Consider the following 12,089-nt stretch of genomic DNA (forward strand, 5'->3'; position numbering starts at 1 on the left):
AATTAAAATTAGAAATTGAAAAATTGAAAACTGATGCATGCTTAAATAGATTTCCAAAATCAAAAGTTAGAATTTATGAAAAATTGAATTGGTACATTAAACAACATCAGGGTCAACTTAGGAAAATTCCTAAAAGTTATATACCCCCTATGTTTTTAAAAAATCTCGTAGGAAGGAACCTTTACTGGGTTCCAAAATCTGTACTTGATTGATTTTTTCAAAAATTTAAAGCTTACAGTGAGAAAATTAAACTTTGAGTTTCTTTATGGAAGCTTTGTCTAAGGAAGTGGTTGTTGCTCCAATAACCAAGAAGGCCTAGTGCCTCGCCACGACCTGGAAGCCGAAATATCGAAATAAAAATGTTTAATTAACTTTATGAAAAAGCATTAAAAGTAAAATTAAAATGCTTTGAAAGTGCATAAATTTTTAACTTAGATATTCTTTTTCAAGATTCTAAGAAATCATATTAGAAATTTTTTTAAGAAATTGCTTCCCCGTTTTTTGCTGTGATCAAAGAGGGAGAGAAAAGTACAAGTTTAGGGGGAGTTAAGAAAATTTTAAAGTTTAAATTTTTATTTTTTTTATATAATGTTGCAATTTTACTTATTGCAAAACTAATGCTTAATATGCTAGTTTAGTAATTTTTTCTTTAAAAAATTACCTGTTGTGTCTGTTTTACCCTAACTTGAAGTTGGGTTGATGCACATCAAAAAGGGGGAGATTGTTGGACCCCGTGGTAGTTTTGATGTGATCAACCAAGTTAGTTAGGTCCTGCGTTTTGTCTGAACCCTGTGTCTGAGTGTGCAAGAACTTAGGAGCACAGGAAGTCGAGCGGAAGACGCAGCTAGCGAGAAGGACGGCACGGGAAGGGAGCCGACGGGTTCGGTCCATCCGAAGGACGAGAGAGCTGCGGAAGAGTACTCCGGTGGAGCGAAAAGAACGTGCGCGGCGTTCGAGGGACGAGAAGCCGGACGGAAGCCTGCTCGAGGAGAAGGCCGGGAATTGGGTTCGGGTGAGCCCTATTCCGGATGGCCGCAATCACCCAAGGAGCCGAACTGGAGCAAGTCAACTGGAGTTGACTTGACAACGGTTCGGTCGACCGAACCTATTGATCAGTCGACCGAACCTATTGATCGGTCGACAGAACCCTTCATTAACCGAAGCCAACCGCAGCAGACACGTCGATTGCCACGTCAGAAGCTGACCGTTGGTGAAGCTGATCGGTCGACCGAACCTACTGATCGGTCGACCGAACCCAAGGTTATCCAGAGACCAAGTCGAGCAGTTTGATCGGGCCAACTCAGTTGGAGACCGTTGGCCGATCGGTCGACCGAACAAAAGGATCGGTCGACCGAACCTAAGCTCGATCCACAGAGACTGTACCTGGACAGAAGACTGGGCAGGTACAGCAGGTTCGGTCGACCGAACCTGGGGATCGGTCGACCGATCCCTCTCGAAGTCAAAACTTGATCCCGAAGATCAGGTCATCCGATAAGCTCTAGAACGCCTATATAAAGAGGGTCTCGAGCAGCTTTACAGAACAACGAATTGATACGAAAAACTCAACTCTGTACTTACTGTTTAAGCAACCGCTGTGCTCTCAAAGTGTACAAGGCTTCTCCGCCTTCAAAGAAGGAGTTTTCTTACTGTGCTTTCCATTGCCCTGGATTAACAACCCTCTTGGTTGTAACCAGGTTAAAGATTCCCGTCTCCTTTCGTTTCTGCAATTAATTTTATAGTGTTGCTTTATATTTAAGTTGAAAGCCTTGAGGAGGGTTTAGTTTTTACTTGCAGGCAATTCACCCCCCTCTTGTCGGCCTCCGCTGCACCAACACTTATTTAATTACCTTTTACTATCTTCTAGGTATTGCTAGGGAATTTGTGTGGAGATGATTTTTAGTTTTCTTGACTTGAACGGGACGTCCAAAGCTAAGTGTGGGGGATTTGATAACCATGATTTTGCTATATTATTTTGAATCATAATGCATATTTTTATTGGTCTATTCATAGCTTAATCTCACGTTTACATCATATTTCATAATTGCATATGATTTTGGACCTAATTACAAATTAGCCTATTTTCATGGTATTTGATGCTAATATTTTATTATTATTTTATAGGCACCAAAAGGGGCATGGGTCCGATCAGATCAGACCATATTTGGGCTCAAATCTAGGGCTAAACGAGGTGATCAAGCTTTGGATCGATTTGGACCATCTGTTGAAGATCAGAGAGATCTGACCCATCCGTTGAGAATCCGGCTCATCCGACCTAATGAGGAGTAGATCTGAGTCATTGATGAAGATCCGTAAGTTTTGATCCATATTCGAGTTCATCCAGCTGTTGATCAAGCCTACGTTAATCTGGACCATCCGATTAGTTTTGAAAGGGATATAAAAGCCTCGTGAGAAGCTACAGTGAAGTTGGGCTTGTCTTCACGATTGTTGCTACAGTGTCATCATCTTCTCTCGACGGTCAGTTCCCGTTCTTCATTCCAGATCCGGGAACTAGCATTCTTCACCGGCGGATATCCGAGCTCACAGCGATCATTGTCCGACGACACAAAGAGCGGCAGAGGTGTTCCCAGTCCGCACGTTTGATGTCTGTCGATGTCTCGATCTAGATTCGAGAGGAGTTCCCCTTATCTGCGATCTACACTATCCACCGGAGCTCGAGAGATGTTCCCAATAGCTCCGGGTTCATTCCATCTTCATTCCATCTGCTGCACTTGAGTGGATCTGATCAGCCAATCGAGTGAAGCAAAATTCCAGATTCAGCCTCTGTTTCTTCGTGCGGTGTGAACTCTAGTCGGGTGTGAGCTAGAAGGGCGTTCTTTGAGGCTATGATCATCTGGTTGGATTAGTTGGAAGCTCAGGATTTAAAGCCGATTACTAGAAGGGCATTCTCTGCGGTGGTTCTGTATTGACAGCAGGGTGAAGAAGTTGCCGCAAGGATTTGGTTTGTGGAATGCCATTAGGTTTTTGTTTTCTTTGTTTTGTCTTTGAATTGTTCATCTTCTTGCTCAGATCTAATGATCTGATTTACTTTCGTTGCCATTTTGTTCTGGTTTGAATCCTTTTTGCCATCCAATTTTTTAACTCTTATTTGCAAATCTGATTTGTTTGAATTACTGCAATCCAACCCCATGTTCAGCTACTACTTAGTTTTGCAATCTATTTCCTATTTAGAATTCTTTATTTCAGTTATACTAACTTGTGTTTAGCTAGTGTTTTGCCTTGATTGTTTAGCTACTAGCTTGGTTTTCCTTTGTCAGTGTTGATTTGGTTCTTGATCTTAGTGACTGTGAATTAATTTAGATGTCGAATGTATCACTTGATGTTTTTCATTATTTACCTATGTATCACTTTGTTGATTGAGGGAAAGAATTGGAGATTTGGTGATTGAATTAATTGATGAAGTTGATTGTGTTTGTGATTTAGATGCTATTTCAGTCTCTAGAAGTGTAGTGAGATTTTGAGTTTAATGTTACTGTGATTTTGAATTGAAAAAATAATAATTGGTCTATTTGATTCAATGAGACATTAGAATCCGAGTTTAGTTGATTTTTATTTGATGAGAAAGAAATGGATCATGTTTAGATTAGAATGAACTTTCCTTAATCTTATTTTTGATTGTAGATGAATTTCGGTTGAAGTGTGAATGAAGGTGAAAAGTTTAATTGATCTTGTGGATGTAAGTGTTGGTGCGGTTAGCACTAACGATTTAACCCAGGTTTTGATGAATGAAAAATCAGGTTAAGTTAGTTTTTTGTTGTCTAACACTCTGATCAAGTGTGCAGGAGAAGTCCAGACAGGTTGACGGGCTGACCGGATGTCTGGCACGAAGCCCAGCTAGGTCGACGGGCTGACCGGATAGCTGGCGAGAAGTCCAGACGGGTCGACGGGCTGACCGGACGTTTGGCAGGTAAATGAGGTAAGTCACTGGAGGGGAGTGAATGCGAGGGTGCGTTCCCGGGAAGGGAACATTAGGCGTCGATCCGGCTTAGATCCATTTTGGATATCTAAGTCGAGATCGTGACTAGATTCCGGTCTCGGAAAGACGGAATCTAAGTCATACTCTTTTTATTTATCTGTTCAACTTTAACTGTGCTAACAATCTGTTTTACAGGATGTATATTTGCCTCGGACTAACTCTATTTTGCAGGAGAAGGAATTCCTGGATATAGGAGGTCCGGGCACCCGAAAGGGATCCAGGCGCCCGGAGGTCCAGGCGCCCGGAAGGGATCCGGGCGCCCGGAGGCAAGTTCTATCCCAACTCGCGCGTCGCCACATGGAGCTTGATGGTTGGACCTGCCACGTCCCACCAGGGCGCCCGGAAGGGATCCGGGGTGCCCCGAGATTCATATAAAAGAAGGGTCAGAGGGGAGCTTCAAAGGATCATCAGAAAGAAAGTCTTCTACTGCTTGCTCTGCTACTCTGTGCTCTAGCGACGCCAACGAAGATCCGACAAGACGCTCCTTTCCTTTCTTTTATTCTTGTCGGTACCTGTCTTCATTTTTCTAGCATTCCTGTACTAATTGTAATTATTTTTCGAACTGCTAGTGATTGCCCAACGAAAGTACTCACGGAGTACGGGCCTTCGAGTAGGAGTCGTCACAGGCTCCGAACGAAGTAAAAAATATCGTGTCTCAGTCTTTATTATTCCGCTGCACTTAACTCTTTTTTAAACGTTTTTTTTAATCGATATTCACCCCCCCCTATCGACGTTTCACGGTCCTACAGTAAGGAATCAATTTAAATCAATTCTAGAATTAGCACACAGTCACTAGTTATCCTTGGAGAAAAATACGACTTGGGACTCCTTACTACACATGTTATCTTTAGTTTATATGAGTTTCCAATCTTTATCAATTTGGGGTGCCACGTGACATGCAAAGAGGCCAACACCAAATTTTGGTGCTGTTGCCGGGGAGCAACTAACTAATAGTGTGTGTTTAATTTATTTTAGATTGAACATTGGATGATTTTATTTTATTAGCATCTTGATTGATTTGATTGCTTATTTCTTTTGAAATTTTCATGTGGGCTTGTTCTTGAATTTTTAGTGCTTTTACTGTTCATAATTTCATGTGTTTGAAACTATATGCTCTTGAATCTTCTAACATTGAGTTCTAGTGTTGTAATGAAGAACTGGAGATTTCTTAAGCATGGATCCATATTTTCAGAATTTTGGAGGTGGAATGGAGAATCAGTATTTTCAGCCTGAGTATCAGTTTTACCCAAATATGGATCAACAAAATAGATATGAATCATTTTCAAATGGTTTTAATGCTAATTGGGTGGATAATTCATGTTTCAGGTATGAAAGTGCTCAAGGACAATTTGTAGAACCATATCCAACCTACCAGAGTTCATATGGGTTCCAAGAAGTTTCAACATATTTTATGCCACAACCTAATCAACAAAATGACCCTCAGATGGATGAGTCAACATGGAAACTCAGGGAGATTATGCAACAAATGAGTGAGCATCAAGAGCAACAATTTTCAAGGATACAGAACATACATATTCAGTTAGATCAAATTGCATCATCTATCAATCAACTGCAAGCACGAAATTCCAGTGGAGAGATGGAAAGTAGTGATTCTGTCTGGCCTAACCTACTTCTATCACTTCACATGATTTTTCTAGTAATTTTTGGGATAGTGATGTAATTATGCAAATTTCTGATCCTAATGATTTTGTTGTTGAAGATGTTGATAGTGATGCAGGTTTTGATGTAGAAGATAATTTAAGTGTAGGAGATTACTTACTGGAAGCATTACCTCAAGAATCACCAAGAAATGAAGATGTAAGTGTAGGGACTTGTTCTGTAGAGCCAAGCACCCAAGATTCACTACATGAAGCTGAACATTCACAATAACTAGAGTTTGAGCCATCACTTGATGAGAAAGAGGTATCAATCACCACTCCAGGTACCTTTCAACACAATAAGGTAAGTATTGTTTGTGATACATCAGGAAATTTCATAGAGGTACCATTTATTGATTTTATTAGATGTGAATCATTTCTTGAAATATCTTTTACCTATACTAATATTCTCCTATTTTCTTTTTACCCCACATGTGTGTGAGAGGTGCTTTCTTTTATTGATGTGGTAGGAGAACATAAGCTTTCGGAGTGGGTGCTTAAACTGAACCGACTTAGACCTCTAGAAAGAATTTTGAAAGGAAAAATGAGTAATAAGAAGAATTTGAGTGGCACCACAACTACACCTCTACAGGTGTGGATTTTGTTGCTAAATCTTCTTCGACCACCGGAATTAAAGGGGGGTTGGTTCTAATTTCATTTTCTTTTGCATTTTAATTCATGCTTTGTTAATAAATTCTTTTTATGCATTTCTTTAGTTTCATACTTTGCATTTTGCATTCTGTTTCCATAATTGCTTTCATACTTTGCATTTTATCTAGTATACATAGCATCTCATTTAAATAAATTCTCCATGAATTGTTTAGTAATATTTTTAAGATGATAAAAGCTTCTTAAATTTGATCATCAATTTTAGATCATGTGACATAATTGGATGCTCTTCTTACATGATATTGGTTAATATGGTGATGGATTCTATGTTGATCGATTGAGCTTGTTTGCATGAATACTACCTAGTGAGGTCCACTCCAAGCTTAATCTCTATTATATTTTTGTGTGGCATGTACTCATAGCAATTGAACTCTAGAACTTGCTTTGCTTCTTTTCAAAGTCACAATAGCATTTGTGTGCATGGAGATAAAGGATATTTGTCATTTTTATTCCATCATAAATTCTAATTTCTTTTCCCATAATTTTCTCAAACATTCTCACCTAACATTCTAATTCTTGATCAACTTTGCTTGTCATTTTTCTTTCATTGAGGGTTTTGGTTGATTATCTTGATGAGTGGATTGTTTGAGATGGATAAATTTCAAGTGTGGGGGAAGGATTTAGACAAAATCAGAGGACTTAAAGAGTTTTGGATGGCTTCATGAGGGATGTTTTTTGACTATTGAGCATGAAATGGAAGTGACAAGAGTCTTTCATCTCTTTGATTTGCTAAAACTAATAATTCAGTCGTGTGTAGCAACTTTAATTTCTGATTAGACAAAGGTTTTCTGATTTATCTTGGTGCTGATGTAAAAGGGTGTTTGCAAGTTATTAGAGGACAATTGAAGCTGATTTCTAAATTCAGAAATAAGAATTTGAGAGCTTTGAATCTATGTAAGGATGAAAGTATGAAAGAAATCAACTATACAAGAAGAGAAGTGAACCATAGTGTTTGTAGACTATCTATTTCTGTTCAGGAAACTTAACAGCATAGAAAAAAAACATTTTGATGAAATCAGATTTCTGGAGTTTATGCAATATCTGTACAATAGTTCCTGAGATGCTAGTGCAAGTAATAACTGGAAAATTTTATTTTGGCATGGTACAGCTGGAGTTTGAAAATCAGAACTTAGTTGTTGCTGACAAAATTGAGATGCTGAATTTCTAATTGTTGTTGTTAATGACATCAATGCTGTCTGAATTCTGGAACTGAAGAATAGGTTTTGGATTTCTAAAAGTGCCAATTGATCAATGCAGAACCTTGATTTTTGGAGCTAAATTGTGATACCAGAAAGTTAGATAGCTTGGCAGATTAGTACCACTTAAACAGATACCAAAAAGCTGTAAATGAATGTATCAAATACAACATGCTTTGTACTAAATTGTATTGTGATTTCGGACCATAAATAATTTGGATTCAATCTCCTGTCAATTCAGTGTTAAATGAAACCCTTTACAAAGTTCAAATCTTCATGATTTAAGAAAAATTTCCTGGAAATACAGACTTTTGAAACTGAAATGCAGGATGAAGAGATATAGGAATGAAGTTCTGCATTTTCAGAAACAAAGCATGGCTGAATGTGGACATTATTTTTGTGCAGTAATTTCAGAGGTGGTTTATCTGATCATTGCTATTAAAATCTGTAAGTTCTTTAAGAGTCTATGGAATGATATGGAGAAACATGGAACTTGATCACTGCTAGAAGTTACAAACTGTTTGGTATCAAATGGTGTATCAAAAACTGGGAGCAGTATTCAAGCTAAGGGAAAATTCAAGGGGAAAGTCAAGGAACTGTCCAGCTAATTTTTAGTCAACTCCAAACTTCTGGATTCTCTGATTAGTGGGTATTTTAGGATTTGATTTCTGAAATTGTAATACAACATTTGGCACACTTAGTAACTCATACATCTGTGCAAAAAGAAGCCATTTTCAATAGTTAAATGAATGATGAATTTTGGATCTTTGTCAAGTATTAAGTATTTGAATTTTGAGATTAAATCTATAGAAGTTGATCTGAATTCTGCTGCTGAAATTAGAAATTCAAAATTCAGAATTCAAATTTCTTAATCCATAGAACTGCAAAAAGAAATTGTGGGTAGTAGATCAATGTTAATGATGTTGTGCCAAGTTTTTGACACTAATTTCTTATCAGTAAAAACCCGTTAATCAGTATTAGTAAAAACTCTGTCCAGATTCAAAGCTTGAGCTAACTCTCTGAAATTCTTTGAATATGATTACCTTATACAGATTTCTAAAACTTGTGAAGACTTGATTCACTAGGTTTAACTGGGATCATGTTTACTGATGTTAGCTGGATTCCAGAATCAAGAATTCAGGCTTATTGAAACTGATGTGGACCATTTGAGATTCTATTGCTACGATTCTGGATTTCCTGGAAACTTCAATCAGTAATCAGTATACTGGATTGAAGATTGGTGTTGAGTGATCCATGAACCTTAATCTTGAAAGAGAATTCAAGTTATTGTATCAAAATTGATGTGCTGATTTCAGAAGTTGCTGAAACTACATAGTTTCACTACATTGCTGGAAATTAGATACTATTGTAAGCAGAATTTTAAGCAACTGTTTGAACTTTAGAATTTGGCATTTGACAGCAAGAATACAATATATAAGCTATTTCAAGAAGGGAAGTGAATTACAGTGTTTATAACTGTTTACAAATTCAGAATCCAATTATTGAAAAGGTGAAGGAGTGAGGATCATTTACAGCGAATGAGTGTCTTTGAATCTGATTTCCTAATCCAGATTCCCTTATAACTGCAGTTTTTAATTGGCATCAATCTGAAGAATTTCAATTGCAAAAAGTCTAAGTGAAACTTTTTGTTTTCTTAATGTCAAGTGGTACTCCTTCCTTAACGAATTCAGAGACCAACAGATTCAACAGTGATACACATGCTGACAACTTTATGAATTGATCAGTTCAACATCAGTGCAAGGATTACTTGGACTCCAAATTCTGATCTGCAAATTTTTCTGCACTGCTAGTGATTAGAGGCTGCTGTAAGCAGAATTTTAAAGCTAAATTTTGAACTCTGGAAATGCATAGTTGTTAAACAACTCAGGAAGGGTTTCATTTTTAATGTTTAAGCTGTTGTGACAATGTGCGTACCAAAATTCTGCATTGATACATAATCTGGATAGTAATGGTATTGCACAGGAATTGAAGTTGATTTCTGAATACAATGCTTAAATTGGAGAATAGTTGGTGGCTACAACCATACAGAGATGGACAAAGCTGCAGAAATTGAAGAAAGCAGGATGATAGGAAGATAATTCAGTTGTAATGCATTGAGCTGAAATTACATTGAATTCAAATTGCTGAAACTTAATACACGAACCTGATATTTGCTATAGCTGAAAAATGTTAAAGGGGTTTTTGTCTCCTTTACAGAATCTGAATGGAAACATATGCTAGCTTATATAGAATTCAGAGCTGAACCAGTAAGAAAAAACATAGTTGCAAATATATTTTCCTTGGACCGAGACGGATTAAAATTTAAGTGTGGGGGAGGGAGTTTGCAAGTTTTGTAGATCTTGATAATTGTGGGTGATTGCATGCTCTTAATATATATCTTGATACATATAATGTGTAGTACATTTGAGAACCACACTAAATCATCATGATTGACATGTGAATTCAAAAGACTATGGACATGTAGATGGTATCACTTGGGCCATTGAAGAACCTTTGTTTAATTTCAATCTTCAAGGAGGCTAATTTGAAATCTTCACAATTCAAGGGTAACTGCAGTAAACTGTAGACTGTTGAAACTGAGTTAATGGAACCATGAAGTTGTGAAATGAATGTATTAATTTCGGTTTTTGGGGCAAATTTCTTGCTGAACTGAATATTAAGCTGCAGAATCTGATAATTGAGAAAATCAAAGTGCTTGAAGGTAATTTCTTAAGTTAACAAATTCATTTAAGTGCTGGAATCAATTTAAGATGGAGTGGCTGCTAGGATATGTTTTGTGCCAATTGTTGATGATCATCATTTTAGTTGTTCCATAGCTGAAGAATTATCCAGGATATGAGATGAAACTATCTTAACTGTCAAAACCTGTAAATTGAATCAGGAAGCTATATCTTTTCTTGCTGCTGAAATTCTAGAATTGTGTAACTAAGGCAACTTGAGTTTGGGTCTGAGTTGTGATTTTTTTTTGTTTGCCATCAAATTGAAGGAGAGGTTAGCTTGATTCTTTGAAGTGGTAATTGTTAGGACCAAAAGTAGCTAGAGGGGGGGGGGGGGTGAATAGCTTCGCGTGTGCTCGTCGTGCTTCGTTGCTTGTTTCTTTAGAAGTGATGCGCAGCGGAATACAAAGAAACAAACTACAACAATGCTAACAATAGGATTTTACTTGGTATCCACCTCACAAGAGGTGACTAGTCCAAGGATCCACGCACACACACACACTAATAAACACTCCTTTTCGGTAACTACCGAAGGTGGAGAAGCCCTACAAGACTCTCAATACAAGTAGAAGAAAGGGTAGTGAAGAATAAGCAAAAGCTTACAAGAGATGCAGTAAAAACCCTAGCTTCTTCTTCTTCTCGTTGCAACTCGCCTCTTGACTTGGATGAACCTCCAAGAACCTTCAAGAACTGGCGGTGAGGAGCTTAGAGAGTGCTGGGGAGGAGCTGTGATGAATCTGGAATGGAGTGAATCGGAGAAGAGATGCCGCAGCTATAAACGACGCCAACGGTCGGATCCCGATCGATTCGAATGTTCCCAATCGATCGGAGGCTTTGATCGATCCACGGATCGATCCAGCGCCTACCGGATCGATCCACGGATCGATCCGGCGCTTATCGCCCCCCAATCGATCCATCGATCGATTGGGACCTCTGATCGATCCACGGATCGATCCGACCATTTCGACAGGTCGGATCGATCCAGCGATCGATCCAGCCTGGATTGATCCATCGATCGATCCAAAGCCTGGTTTTGTCCATAACCAAGTCCTAAACCTCCCAAACCAACATCCGGTCAACCTTGACTGTTGGTATGTCATGCCTAGCATCTAGTCACTCCCTTGACCTGCTAGGACTCCCTTACCAAGTGTCCGGTCAATCCCTTTGACCCACTTGGACTTTTCTCTGTGCAAGTATCCGGTCAATCCCTTGACCTACTTGGCTTTCTTCATGCCAAGTATCCAACAATCCTTTGACCTACTTGGACTTCCCAACACCGGATGTCCGATCATCCTTGATCCATCTGGATTTTCCTTGCTCGGCTTCACCGGGACTTTCACCTAGCTTCACTCACTAGGGTTTTCATCCGCCTAGCTTCACTCACTAGGACTTTCACCGGCTTCACTCACCGGGGTTTTCCATCCGCCTATCTTCACTCACTAGGACTTTCACCGGCTTCACTCACCAGGATTTCCATCCGCCTAGCTTCACTCACTAGGACTTTCACCGCTTCACTCACGATTTCACCTCCCTAGCTTCACTCACTAGGACTTCCTTCACCTGGCTTCACTTCTGCTCGGCTTCACTCACCAGGACTTTCATTTTGCATAACATCCCTGTTAGGACTTCCCAGTCAAGTATCCAGTCAACCTTGACCTACTTGACTCTTCTTCAATCAATATCTTATTGTCAAACATCTAAACCCAAACCAAGACTCAGCTTGGTTACCCAGGTCAACCTTGACCTGAGGGATATTGCACCAACAATCTCCCCCTTTTTGATGTTTGACATATCACAATAACACTTACAATCCCATATGTAAGTTAGGCTAATC

This window comes from Zingiber officinale, chromosome 3A (genome assembly GCF_018446385.1).
Source record: "Zingiber officinale cultivar Zhangliang chromosome 3A, Zo_v1.1, whole genome shotgun sequence".
Classification (NCBI taxonomy): domain Eukaryota; kingdom Viridiplantae; phylum Streptophyta; class Magnoliopsida; order Zingiberales; family Zingiberaceae; genus Zingiber; species Zingiber officinale.